Raw genomic sequence first — 15,501 nt, forward strand, 5'->3', positions numbered from 1 at the left:
CATACGGGAGGGGCTGGAGCAGCTTTGGGATCACCCACGGTGAATCTGACAAGGATGGGCCAGATGCATCATCGTGTCAAAAAACATGGCGCACATCCGCTTCCGCTCTATTTCCTTCTCTAAAACCCCTATAACTCCGAAACTTTTTACGCTGGGGAAAACGACTCATTTTGTGTGCACGATCGCTCCACCATTGTTACTCGCGTGAGCGATGTTATCGTTCCAGGCGTTAGCCAGCACCATCGGCTAAAATGGAGACATGCTTTTTTTTCTCATGGAATGCACGTCGTGGGGTCCACAGTTTAAACAGCGCTGCGCAGCTCAACGGTGAGATTTCGGCACCGAACTTAATCTGTTATTATAAAATGCTGGCACCCGATGTGTTAAATGAGTTTCGGTTTGTTTTCAGTGGGAAGGGAGCGCACAGATAGTAAATCTCGCCCACTACATTTGATTGGGTAAAGCGCGGCCTGCTTCCTGATCTGAAGGCACGCCCACTTGTAAGCTAACGCACGCGTGTTCTGAACGGGGCTCTCGACAGATTCAGTAGCGTAGCTCTGAATCTGTTCTTGAGAGATTACTACCAAACTGCATTAGATTTAACCAACCATTTAACCAATACATTACTGAGTAAACAAGCAAAGCATCTTCCAAATATCAATAGAATGTATGGATCTGAAGCTAACCAGTGTTGGGCAAGCTACTCAGGAAGAATAATACGTTAATGACTTACTACTCAAAAATAACATTTAAAAAATAACTTTTTTGTCATAACCTTCACATACTCAGTATTAATTAAGCAGTAGGCCGCATGCTTAAAAAGAAGGGAAACAACAGATCTAAGCTAACCGAAGCGCGTTGCAGTGATAGCTTGTAGATCTGTTATTATATATATGTTTGCATGTGACAACATTCTACTTTGGTTTATAAATTGTAGGCTTAATAATGTCTATTTCAGTCAAAAACAAATGTGTTCAACTGTTCATTGTAACTTAGTAACTAGAAGTTACTTGGATCAATAACTGCATAATTATCACTGTTTGGGCAATGGTAATAACTTACACTACTAGCTATGGTAAAGTAATAATAATACAGTTATACATTACTTTCTAACTAGTTACTGTACATAACTGAAGCTAACACACAGGAAGAACAAAGGAAAGATATTGTCTGACATAGACATCTACTTAGAGAGTACTTGATTTAGAGTACAGTACTTTTAAGTATTCTACCTTGATGCCACTAGACTCAAACACAAATGTATTATATGAAGAGCTGGCTACTGTATATCCACCATCAATGGCCTTTTTTTCTGGGCGCCTAAATCAGTGGTTCTCAAACTTTTTCATGTCAAGGACTCCCAGAATGCTATGTATTTGGCCGTGGACGCCCATCTAAAAATATTTTGTTCCAAGGATCCCCAGTTAGAATTGTTGGCTTTAAATATATATATATATTCAACGGTTTCCACACATTTTCGCGATTTTTTCAAAAAATAGCCAAAGTATAAAAGGTTAAAGTGCAGGTTAAAATTATTGTGATGCTATATTAACACATTTCGCTGGGGACCCCCTGGAACAGGCTTTCATTTTTTAGTTTTGCTCAAAAATAAGAGCCTGGACCAGCCTGTTGACGTTCCTGGAATAGGAAGTGTTTCATTTCCCCAACCAACCAGAGTGCAGGGGGCGTCGCTCCAAATGTTGTGACGTCAGGGCTCTCAATGCTGCACATTGGGGGAGGAGGAGGAGGGGCATGGGGCGGGGCGGGGCAGGGGCTGGCGGACAGATCGGTGAACCAATGGGATCTCACAGAATTTTCCTCCAGAGATTTTGAACCCACCCCTCTAGACCAGATATCAGACACGCTAGGGCAGCCTATATGGGGTGACTAATTGTTAGGAAAAACAGTCATTTTGGGGTGAACTATCCCTTTAAGTGGTTAACATGTTTGAAAAACACAAGCGTGTGTCTCTGTGTTTTGTCTGTGCATGTGTGTGGGGTCTCAGTTTGTGTCAGATGGAAGAACGGGGCAGCAAGGGAAAAGGTTGGAAAACGCAGAGCCTTCGTCCTATCCCACCCAACACTCCCCGCTGACAGGTGCCGCCCCAGCCCGTATAAGTACGTGCAATGACCATTATCACCATTTCAAGGACCCCCAGTTTGACATGCATTAGGCTACGGACCCCATTTAATGGTATTTCTATCATGGGACCCCAATTTATATTGTAAAATCAATGTTAATATAACTCTGAGAGTGTACAAATGTAACCAAATGGACCCGTTAGGGTCCATTTGGTTGCATTTGTACACTCTCTGAGTTACAGACCCTAAGGGTCAATTTGGTTCCTAACTACCTATCATTTAGCTGGGGACCCCTGGAACTCCCTCAAGGACCCCTGGGGGTCCCCGGACCCCACTTTGAGAACCAATGGTGTAGACGTTCGACAAAGCCGGATGCACCACGGTGGATTTGAACCCACACCTCCGTGGTGGTGGGCAGTGACTTTACCACTGCGCCACCCGAGCGCCAGAGAGGTTTCTTTTGAATGACCTACCTCCCCCTCAGGGGTGGTTCTGGTTAGAATGAAAAAAGAAATACAATTAATCCGTTTCAAGTTATGGAAGGCTCTGGGTTAGCCTATACGTAGTGGGAAGAGAGCCATAGCATTGGACCCCTGAACACTAGGGGCCCTATTTTGCACGTCTTAAGTACCAGGTGTTATGACTTAAGTTAAGAACTGGAGGTGTGGCCAATGCTGTTTTACAATTTTGAGTGGTCAAACAGCACTGGCCACACCTCCAGTTCTTAAGTTAAGTCATAACACCTGGTACTTAAGACGCACAAAGTAGGGCCTAGGTATTAATTAAAACCAACCACCTTCTGCACTGCTGATATTTGGATAGAATTGTCTATGACACTAATGAATGACCCTTTTCTACTAATTCTAATATTATATGTTTTCATATTATGGAACAATTCAGCAAATGCATTCAATATGAGATTTCTTGACATCTATTGTTCTTTATATTTCATTCAGTTTAATAGTGTGTACTTACAACTTGAACTCCAATTTCTGCAGATGAAACCTAAACACAGAAATCTAATGGGAGACCATTATTTTAGATCTCCTACGGTAAAAATGGATTTATTAAACTGATTAGGTTTTTTTCTTGTGTATGTACTTGTTAAATTAATGTAAGTTTATTTTTATGTTGAACATAATGTAGTCTTCAGCTTGTCAGTGAAGGAAAGCTACGGTGCACACACTGGCATTTAAGGCCCTTAAAGACGGGGTGCCGTGATTTTCAGTGATCCCCCCCCCCCCAAAACATAATCATCAGATATTATGGTTATAGGCTACTAGGAGGAAGATTTTTTTCAAAAAAGTGTACATAAATTGTTAAAATTATGTTTTTATGTGGACACGCCTCCAGTTCATTAAGTATACCTGGTTCTCACCTTAGCACCTCCTCCACCACCTTAGCACCACCCTCCTGTCCTAGTCCCTCCTCCTCCTCATGCCCACACCTGTTGTGTTATGATAATGAGGGGGAGGGTATGTTTTTACTATGTCACTAAAGCGCTGTTTTTCTATTGGCACGTTTGACCCTCAAGGTTTCAGCTTCCAGGAAGAAACTCAAAATAGTCAGAGAAGACATAAAACACCATAAAACCACCACCGGGGGGCTTAATGAAGTTCTATCAACCTCATAGACACATGAAAAATAGAAAAAAAAATTGCAAAAACATGGCACCAGCTCTTTAACTAGCTATAAAACACTGGTTCCCAATCACAGTACCCACTTTCAACTGGGATTGAGAAAAAGAGTAAAAGATTAAATATGTCATGCAGTTATAGAGAGCAGAAGCACAGCGTCCGTTGGGTCACTCGGACCTTAGCCCAGTCAATGGAGCTCTTGCCCAGCAGTGTTGATTTTGTCGACTAAGACTGTGACGAAAAATGTTCGTTGACAACTTTTTTTAATTGACGAAAACGAAATAAAAACGAAGCTACGATGACTAAAACTAAGACTAAATATATTGACTATGTCGTCAACAAATAAAAACTAGAACAAAATGTGGGAGGGACTAGTGGAGAAGAGATCCAGTAGAACTAAAAGACAATTAAGTCATTTTATGTTTGGTTGCGCTCGGGTGTTGCGCTCTGAAAATAGCAGATCTACAAGCTCACAACGCGTCGCGCTGCGACGCGTTGTGAGCTTGTAGATCGGCTATTTTCCACAGGCTAACGAGTGTAAAATCAGCCATTATGACTCCATCAAAGCCCGCCAAAATACATTTTAGTCGACTAAATCAACTGTAGATTTATTTTGTTGACTAAAATCGTATGATATTTAGTCGACTAAAACTAGACAAAAACTAAAACATTTCAGGTGACTAAATGACTAAAACTAAATGGAAATGTATTCAAAAGACTATGATTAAAACTAAATCAAAATGTGCTGTCAAAATCAACACTGTTGCCCAAGCCTAGCTGCTGAAAGACGGGAAAACAAATCTGCTCCTCCGACAACAATAGATATTTATTGGCTGCCCCGTTCGCAGTCTTCGCACCATTTACCAAGCTATACAAAAGCTGCCGAGTCGTGTAGTCTGTAGGTAGGTATTACTGTCAGATGTCCTGAAGCAGTCCAAAATAGAATGGATAATGGTCCTGGATGAAGGACCATTAGAAAGGTGACATGACTTGCGACTAGCTGTTGTGCACTAAGCAATAATATACTGTGAGAAGTGGGTGATGCCATACGCGGCACTCCTATATAGAGCATTGCAGTTCCCGCCCACTTCCTGGTGCCGGAAGTAAATACTCAATGCATTTTTCCCATTGACTTTTACAAAAATATTTATATAAATTAATTTAAGCCTAGAATCAAGCTATCCAGGATAGCGGTGAATCATGACCATAAAACGTTTGATTCTGTGATTTTTTTTTTTGAAAATGGCAAAACAAAGGGTATTTATTAAATATAGTATATCATATCATTAAATATAAAATAAAATAAAAATCACAGAAAAAAAGGTTTTATGGTCATGATTCACCGTAACCAAGTAGATTTACTTAAGTACTGTACTTAAGTACAATGTTGAGGTATTTGTACTTTACTTGAGTATTGCCAATTTCAAATACTTTTGAAATATACAGAGTGTGCGTGTGCGTGCGTGTGTGTGTGTGTGCGCGCGCCCCAGTGGTGTAAAGTAACCAAGTACATTTACTTAAGTACTGTACTTAAGTCCAATGTTGAGGTATTTGTACTTTACTTGAGTATTGCCAATTTCAAATACTTTTACTTCTACTCCACTACATCTCGGATCCAATATTGTACTTTTACTCCACTACATATTTGAAAACTTTAGTTACTAGTTACTTTGTAGATTGATTATTATTATTACAAAACATAGGCTACATTAACCACTTCAACCCTATATTCATTTCGGCCATTTGAAAATAGCCGATCTACAAGCCCACAATGCCTCGCGGTGCAACGCATTGTGAGCTTGTAGATCGGCTATTTTCAAAAGATTTGTGTTAAATACATTTTGATGCCAATACTTTTGTACTTTTACTCAAGTAAATTTTGAATTCCAGACTTTTACTTGTAAGGGCGCGCTCCCACCGCACTTTTATTTTACCTCTGGGGCAGAATCTGCCAATGCTTTGTCAATGTAAATGCATGGATTCACTCAAGAGCGGATCTTTCCGCCTGTCGCGCAGACCTTGCGTTTATCTGCTCTACACGACTTGTCCATTTGAAGCAGAAAACTGCTGGAGGCAGGAGCTGATTTTCCCCCTCTGTCCAATCGGGTGAGTCGAAGGCGGACCGTCCCAAGACTCAGGAAGAACCATGGTGCTCAAGGCAGCAGGCGGTGCGGGCTACGGGGAGGGTCCTGAAAGTGAGTGACAGGTGCGTCACTCCCGTTTTTTAGAATCCGCTGGCTACAAAAAACTGTGGCCGTGCACAACCTGCGTTTAACGCTAGCCGAGCATGTTTTGGTGGGAGCGCGCCCTAACATAGTATTTCTATATTGCAGTATTGATACTTTTACTTAAGTAAACAAAATTGAGTACTTTTTCCACCACTGGTGCGCTCACTTGCTACGAGTGACAAAGTCACAAGTTGACACGTAACCAGTAGATTATCAACACTGTACTTTGGTGCTAGTAAAGGCTGGGAGAGTGTGTTGTTACTGTTGTTTTACATTTGTTTGAATTATAAAATTATAATTATAGTTTATAATGTGTTGGGATGAAGTGTCTTCTTGTAGCAGCCTACTAACCGACCGATTGGTTTGACATCTCGACACCTGTCAATCTCAAAGACAACTGACTTAATATTTTGAGGAAAAAATATGAATGAATGAATTGAAAAGATTCCCCACGTGCGCGCCTCGCACACGCGCATGTGGCCCACACAGTATAGGCTATCGGCCAGGCCCAGCCTATAGACCAATTATTTGTTTACCAACACACAGGTGATTGTTTCATGCAATCAATTCACAACATAGGAAATACAGCAATGAGCGCACTGGCCAATACAAACTTAATAGGCGAGTGCGCTCCGGTGCGCAATTTCCGAACTCACCCTCGGTGCCGGACCTGCGCGAGCAATACTGGTTCTTATCGCTTGCAACCAGTGTGACGTAGTCTGTTAAGGGGTCTATTAGTGATGCGCGGGTTGACCCGTAACCCGCGGGACCCGCGGGTCAACCCGCGGCGCGGGTGGGTCGAGTCAGAATTTCTGAGAAAATTGTGCGGGCTGCGGGTGAGCGGGTCACGCGGTCTCACGCGCAAAAAAAATAAAAATAATAACATGCTCTTGTTTTGTCTTTATTCCTAATAAGAAGAATAATAATAACAATAAAACAGTTTGAATACACTTGGGGATTATTTTCTAACCATGATTTTAAAGAATAAAAAAAATATCGCGGGTGGCGGGGCGGGTTGAGCCGTAGATTTATATATGGGTTCGCGGGGCGGGTTGAGGCGGGTTGGGTTCCGTCGCGGGGCGGGGCGGGGCGGGTCATGAAAAAACCCGACCCGCGCATCACTAGGGTCTATACTTCAATCCTAGCTATACACTGTCAGTGATAGAGAGAGATGTAGTGCGTTTGCAGTAACAGAGACTGTACAGGGGGGGGGGGGGGTATTTAAATAAAAACATGAAAAAGATTGTGGCTGTCCTTTTTGTTGATTCAGTTGCATTTCTATGTCCCTTATAGGTGTTTCTAGTCTACAAGCAAGTCAGTGCATGCTATTGTAGGTGTTTTGGGGGATTCCACCCTTTTTGTGTGGCCCCTCACTGATATGGAGCCATGGCCATTCATGTTCTAATTTGCTATTTCCTTGAATTTTTGATATGCAAATTACAATGGCAATATTTGATTGTTCTTTTTGTTGGAAGGTGTGAGTGGGCTCTCTCTCTCTCTCACACACACGCACGCACGCACACACACACACACACACACACACACACACACACACACACACACACACACACACACACACACACAAGCATGCATGCACGCACGCACGCACGCACGCGCACGCACGCACGCACGCACGCACGCACGCACGCACGCACGCACGCACACACACACACTTTGATTCTGGCACACACACACACCCCAAAAAATATCTTTCTGAGAGACCGGGAATGTTACTCTTTTACTGTCGCTTTATGTATATTATGTCTGGATGAACTCCAGTCCAATGCAATTTTAAAGAGTCACTTTTAAGTAATTAGTGGTTACTATTAAATATGGCTCTTTTATTGCTACTTTTAACTTTTTAATGGATCCTATGTAAGTAAAGCCAGATAAAAGTGTCAAACTCCCCAAATCCACCAGAATACAAAAAATTACATCTACTCTGTGTTGTTTCTGGGGAGGGCAAACCCCCCCCCCCAAACCCCCTGCTTGTGGGCTTGTAGTGGAGTAATATATTTCATATTTCAGCTTATAAAGTGAACTGTAAGGCATGTTGGTGAATGGTGACACGTTTAAGTAGCATGTGAGGGGTCAAACTAGGGTTTTGTCAAGATTGTGAATCCATTGCAGGCATTGGTTTTGCATGAAAACCATTTATTTTTGGAAGCACTGGTCAAAACCAGGTGGCAAGGGTTCGGTCTGGAAATGAACGAATTTAAAGTACCGAAAGTAAAAGTACTATAATGTTAGAAAATAGCAGATCTTCAAGCTCACATGAGCATTCGTTAAGTCTGGTCTCCAGCTAGAACTTGACGTCACTCGATCAGTTCAAGATGACAAGTTCTTCCTAAAAGAAATGTGTACCAAAACGATATCTTATGAAACAAATATAAGAGATACACATTCATACCTCCTTGACAAATGTTCAAATGTCTGATGTCCATTGAAATATCTACGCTAGATGTACAAGAAGTTGCGGCTGGAGACAGTGAGGGCCACATAGCTGTGATTAATTCCATCAGATTACTGAGCGAGGAAGGGAGAGGGGAATCACCTCAGTCCAGATGGGTCATAAGTAGCAAACCAGGAACAAGTCAGACAGTTTGGACGTGGGATGGTAAGTAGGCTACTCATAGCATGTAGCTGCCTTAAAGGGATAGTTCACCCAAAATATATATATTTTTCTATCGATTAGTCAACCCATGGAGACTTGAATTCATGGATATTTTTTTGTTTTTGTCGCCTAAGCCAATAATATGATGACCAGCGGACCGGTAGGCAGCGGTGCCGGTAGGAGACACAAAGGAGATTCTTTGTGTCTCCTACTGGAACCGTTGCCGGTCATCAAATTATTGGCTTAGGAATGCAACAAAACTAAAATATATCCATGAATTCAAGTGTCTATGGGGTGACTAATTGAAAGAAAAAAAAGTCATCTTGGGGGTGAACTATCCCTTTAACTCTCTCTCCCCAGGTTGGCAAAGCCTCTTCAGTAGACTGTTGTGATTTCTTTACTAATGTTCTTTTTTTTTTAAGTCAAATAAAGTAAACATTAATTTCTGTGCATACAATATCATTACATTATGTATTGATATTTATTTAATAAGATCTAGGCTATATAGTTGTTATATTCAGGCATTCTGGTAAAAGTAACTAAAAAAGTTGTATAGGCTATTGCTCTTGCTCACACACTATTGCAAAGAAATGTATTACTTTAAAATGAAGCTAATTGTAATTATGTAATGTATTAAAAATAAATGGTCTTATACTGTAATAACAAAGTCTAAACCACTTGAACCCTGGCACCCATATTCTGAGGGATGTATTAGCCAAAAATAGCTGATCTACAAGCTCACAATGTGTCGTGTTACGACAAGTTGCAAGCTTGTAGATCGGATATTTTTGACGAAGAGATTTAGCGTAGATGGGGGAAAACGTGTTCCAAGTACAGTTGTAACTCAGGTCTGTTTCTCTAAGAGTCTACATCTGTCTGTCTGTCTGTCTGTCTGTCTGTCTGTCTGTCTATCTTAGATCTGTTCATTATCCATTCAGTGACAGTTACACACCCCGTCCACCAGGTGGCGAAAGGCATTAAGACAACAGTAGGCTACCTGGATCCTTTAATGCGCATGCTTGAAAACATGTTAACCCGGAACCGGAAGTAAGAGCATGTTGTTTTTTTCCCACGCAGTGTTTTTGTAACAAAGGAGGCGGTGAAAAATGTCTCGTCAAATGATTATCATGGAGTCTGTACGGCTGAAGATAAATGAACACATGACGTCGGTGGGAGAGGAGATGTTGTGCGTTCTGGACAAACAGCAGCTGAAGCTTCATGTCAGAGTGTTTGTGTTGGAGCGCCTCAGTGTGGCTGCAGAGTTCATGTGCAACCTCTTCCAGAGAGATAGAGACACTAGAAACTCTGCTGGAGAGACGAGACAAACTGCCACGGCCACACATCAAAGTACACAGACACCCGTTTCGGACGCTGTCAGTGCACTGAATGGGAGAATATCACGTTCAATCAGACCTTTGAATGGTCTAAGTAGGTGAGCTACCGCCTACCAACGGGACTCAGTAGGTGATTTGTGGTTATTCAGTGGGTTGATTATGGCTTGTCTACGCAGTATGCCGGCTACTGCAATTGAAAACAAATACGGTAGGTCGTTATCGTCTGATTGATTCGCTTTATCAGACAAGTCACGTGACTATTGCCTTTCTTTTGCAGCGAAAAATAAAACGATATTTTACAAAAGTTCCTGCATTATATTTTGTTCTGATTACTTTCCTAGTGAGAATGTATTTTATGCCTTCAGTCCTCTTTCTGTAAATGTATAATGATGTTTAGATCGTTGGGGTTACGTTATCCATTTTATTATTATTAGCACGAGCAGGTTGCTGTTAGCAACGATCCCATGTTCCGTGGACCTATGATCCCATTGTTCAGCAGGATGTCTTTAGAAAATCAGCAATCAGGTCCTACATGGTATCGCAACAAAAATTAATTCAACATAATGTGTATATAACATGAAGACACACAGTTATATCTCATTTATATCCTACTATCCTACTATAATTCTAGTAACCTCTGTGCGTTTGTAGTGGTGGTGGTGGTGGTGAAGACACCCGGTTCTCCTCACTGGCTGGACCAATTGCTCTGATTTTGCTCACAGCCATTGACCATTACCATCTGAACTTAACTGTGAAGCCCGTTTTTCAATTTCATCAAATCTCAGCTTCTTATTAGCGTTTTTGTGTCAAACACTGTCGCCATGGTTACGGGGCTGCCCAGCTATGGGACGAACTGCCTCCCGGGTTGCCAGATCATGTGCGCATATCCCCCCACGGATGCGCTGCGCCGACCGGGTATGGTCTAGTATATATAAATACTGTAAGTTTGACGCACGCTGTACCGTTTTAGTTCCAATAGTAACGAGCGGAGAATTCTAATTGGTCAACAGCTTTCTGCAATACTCATGGAAAGTCTATGTCCTGTACACGCACACATACGTTGGTATACACAGACTGTTTCCGTTTCCGTTCTAGACAGGATCTATCAAATGGGTATCTGGTTCCATTTCACAGTCAGTTAGGGGGGTCTGTGGTTTTGCTACTTTAACTGTATTTTATTCTCCAGCTATTAAAAATGCAAATGTACAATCTTGTGTGTACAGCAGTCTTTTTATGATTATTGTCTCCGCCAGGCCGAAAGGCATGGCGAGAGAGTATGTTTTACCCTCCGTCCGTCCTTCCGTCCGTGTGTCCGTGTGTCCGTGTGTGTGTCCTGTCTGTGTGTTACCAGCTAATCTCCGGCACCGTTGGTCCGTTCGCTCCGAAACTGTGCACACACACTCCCTGGATGCCAATTCAGAACCTCTGCCCCAATTTTTTCACTTGGGCCTGTTATAGCGCCACCAGGAGGCCGATTTGTGCAAAACACATTTTTTTACATTATTCCTACAGATTTTATCCAAATTTCATGCAAATCGGTACACAGTATCTCTATAGTCATGAGATCAACACGGATCTGTCCGATTTCCCATATTCCATCCTGATTGCCTATGGTTGGCTTCCAAAGTTTGCGTTTTGAACAAAATGCCTCAAACTATGCATGCAGCTTGCGATTTCCGTGAAATTTCACACACACATTCTCACTAGGCCGAGGAAGAAATGCAACCCTTTTCACATTGGCCTGTTATAGCGCCACCAGCAGGTCTAATTTAGCAAAACACATTTTTGGAACAAAATGCCTCAAATCATGAATGCAGTGTCTGATTGCCGTGAAAGACCTAAGAATAAATGGCACCCTTTTCACATTGGCTTATTATAGCGCCACCAGGAGGCCAGAATAACGTACCTGACCTGGCGGAGACCTGTGCTCCGAGGAGCACTTTTTCTAGTTATTATTATAATTATAATTATAATTATAATTGTCTCCGCCAGGCCGTAAGGCATGGCGAGAGAGTATGTTTTACCCTCCGTCCGTGTGTCCGTGTGTCCGTGTGTCCGTGTGTTACCACCAAATCTCCGGCACCGTTGGCCCGGTCGCTGCGAAACTGTGCACACACACTCCCTGGATGCCAATTCAGAACCTCTGCCTCAAATTTTTCACATGGGCCTGTTATAGCGCCACCAGGAAGCCGATTTGTGCAAAACCCATTTTTTCACATTATTCCTACAGTTTTTAACCAAACGTCATGCAAATCGGTACACAGTATCTCTATAGTCATGTGATCAACCCTGATCTGTCCGATTTCCCATATTCCATCCTTATTGGTTAAGGTTGCCATCCAAAGTTTGCAGGATTGGTCCGTTTTGAACAAACTGCCTCAAACCATGAACGCAGCGTGCGATTTCCGTGAAATTTCACACGCACATTCCCACTAGGCCGAGGAAGAAATGCCACCCTTTTCACATTGGCCTTTATAGCGCCACCAGCAGGTCTAATTTAGCAAAACACATTTTTGGAACAAAATGCTTCAAATCATGAATGCAGTGTCCGATTGCCTTGAACGACCTAAGAATAAATGGCACCCTTTTCACATTGGCCTATTATAGCGCCACCAGGAGGCCACAATAACGTATCTGACCTGGCGGAGACCTGTGCTCCGAGGAGCACTTTATCTAGTTATAATTATAATTATTGTTATTATTATTATCATCATCATCATCATCATCAAAGAACCAGAAATCCAGAATCATTTCACATTACAGGTTTACAGCTGCAAACAAGCGGTGATATTCAGCTCTGGCAGTATACTATACTGTATCTAATATATTGATATATTCATGCAAATATATTTTTTTATAAATGTACAGTCAGTGTAGAGAAACACAGGACTAAACTGCAGTCATTAGAGCCCATGTGGTCATGTGCCATAACGATTTAGTTTGAATAAATCAAATCTCAGAGTTGTAAAGGATGCCAATATCACAGCTAATCTTAATGCCTTGTTAGCACTCCTAAGGATATTCATTTGATGATGAAAAATGTAATGTGAAATGAATCAGAGTGATCTTTTTGAAAAGAATACATCTGACTTAAGGTAGGGTAAGTGATATTTTTTTGTAAATATTTGTTTGTTTGTTAGAAAGGTTAAAGTACTATATTTTGATAGTAATCATTGCTACAGAGCGTTTGTTCGGTCACAGGGGTCTCTCCAGCTCTTCAGTAAACACAATATAGTACATTTTTAGGTAGGTGACAACATTTGAGCCAATCAGGAGAGCACTGAAAATGCATTTTCTGTTCAATAAAGAGCTGGAGAGACATAGGAGACTCCTTTATGGACAGGACACACTATAGTTACGAGTACTATCAGAACATAGACCCATTTTCAATCATTTGAATAATTGCAAATCACTTACCCTAACTTCAACCACTTAGAACCTCATATATTGTTTAGAGGGAGTCCCTCGGGGCTCTATACCAGTGACTTTAAAGTTTTCGCTCCACACTGAATATTTCTTCGCTGAAAATAGCCGATCGACAAGCTCACGACGCGTTGTGAGCTTGTTGATCTGCTATTTTCTGCATAGATTTTCCCAGAAAATGGATGCTAAAGTAACATGTTACAAACCAATAATACTGTACAACTACATTCATCTACAAAGTGCAGTATAGACCATTATGCCTTTATCCAAATATTCATAATAGCTGAGAGGAACAAGAGCAATAGAATGCATAGTTGGACAGAGAAACTCTGTCCAACGTTAAGTTATTACCAAGTATGGTCAGTTGGCTCACAAATCATCATCATCATCGTCACAATCCTCACTTTCAGAATCATTACCAACAGTATCATCATCATCATCATCATCATCATCCAGAGGTGAGTAGACCTCAGGTGGCACATGATCGTCATGAGGATCAGTCTGAAGACTAATGTCTGTGATATTCTGGAACATTGACATGGCATTCTGCATTTTCCTCTTTAAGTGCATCATGCTGCCAGCAATAACAGCATTGACAAGGATGATTTGTGTCATTCATGGATGCCTGTAGGGACGCGTGCTGCTGTTGAAGGTGTTGGATCATGCTGCTCGTCTCACGCTGAACCAAGACCCTTTCCTCAGTAGCCCGGTTCTTAAGGTGCAGTGCGTCGATGGCTCGTCTTTTTATGGATCTTGGGACATCACCCTCTTCCGTCTATAAAGATAAACAGGGTAAAACAACATCCAACCAACAAAGTAGCACCAAAACACTATGAACTATATTCTTATTAACCACATGAACCTTAGTGCCCCTTTTCAGGGACAAACATTCTGCAAAAATAATCTACAAATTCATGAAATGTGAGCTTGTAGATAATATTTTTTTGAGGAAAGGAAAGACTAGTGTAATTTGGAAACCAAATGTGAAATACACGCACATTGTCATCAAGGCCCAAATATACTGCAAAGGAGACATCGCATGCTTCTTGAAACTCCAGCTTTGAAGGGAAGGAGGCCTTCTGTGGTGGCCACTGAAGACTGTTGTACTCAGCAATGTTTTTTTTCAGTCTCCTGTTACAGCTGTTTATTTGTTTTGCCAGCCGCACAGCAATGCCTTGTCCATCTGCAACAGGACCAAAGGATCAAAAAACCCTGAGACTCCAAAAACACACAGTGAATGTAAACCTACAGTGTATGTAATAGAAAAACGAAATCTCTGAAATGGCCCATTTCATGGCCCTGACTTTTGAAATCTTCATAAACTAGGCATTCAGATTGAAAAATACCATGATCTAATAACATTTATTTTCTAGCACAAAAGACATAATATCGATGTTATACTGTAAGTGATATTTAGCAATCAGCAACTTATAGAGGCCAGACATAATATCAAGCCTTTACACTGGCCTGACATCTCCTAAAAGTGATTGCATGCATTAACTCATGCTGAACTTTGATAAACCACAATAGGATTTATACATTTTTGCTTAATTTTAATGAGACCAGCAGAATCAGTGTTTAGACCTGAATAACAGTATATTAACAACATGAACCCTAGCATCCCTATTCTGGGGAAACATTCGGCAAAGATTGCTGATCAACAAGCTCAAAACACTTCATGACACGTGAGCTCGCGGATCAGCAATTGAAAAAGAAAGAAAGAAAAACAGAAGTACCTGCCAAGAAAATGTTTCAGTTAGTCCTAAAGCACTAACAGTTTGGGATTTAATGTGTGCAACAGATGTTATTTACATCTATTAACATGAATGACTGTGAGGCTGAAAGCTCTGGATCTACATCTACATCAATTAAGAAAATTAAATGAGTTAAAGGCCAAAATGTAAAGTGGCCTGTTATAGCGCCACCGTGAGGCAGATCTTTGTAATTATTTTGAAAATTATTCCTAACCTTTGTACCACTTGTGGTAACTCTAGCCATTAAGGTCTCAGAGAGAAAAATATTTGAAAGGGAGATTTCCCCTATTCGCATTCAAGTCAATGGGGCATGTTAATTAATTCATACATTTAAGTATAAAACCTATTGCTTAGCAAAATGCAAGCACACGATTCCCGATGAAGCCGGTCGATTTGACATATGGCTTGTGTGTGTAGTGGCACAATTGTG

Source organism: Gymnoscopelus microlampas, assembly GCF_963454915.1.
Source record: "Gymnoscopelus microlampas genome assembly, chromosome: 14".
In the NCBI taxonomy this organism is placed as follows: Eukaryota; Metazoa; Chordata; class Actinopteri; order Myctophiformes; family Myctophidae; genus Gymnoscopelus; species Gymnoscopelus microlampas.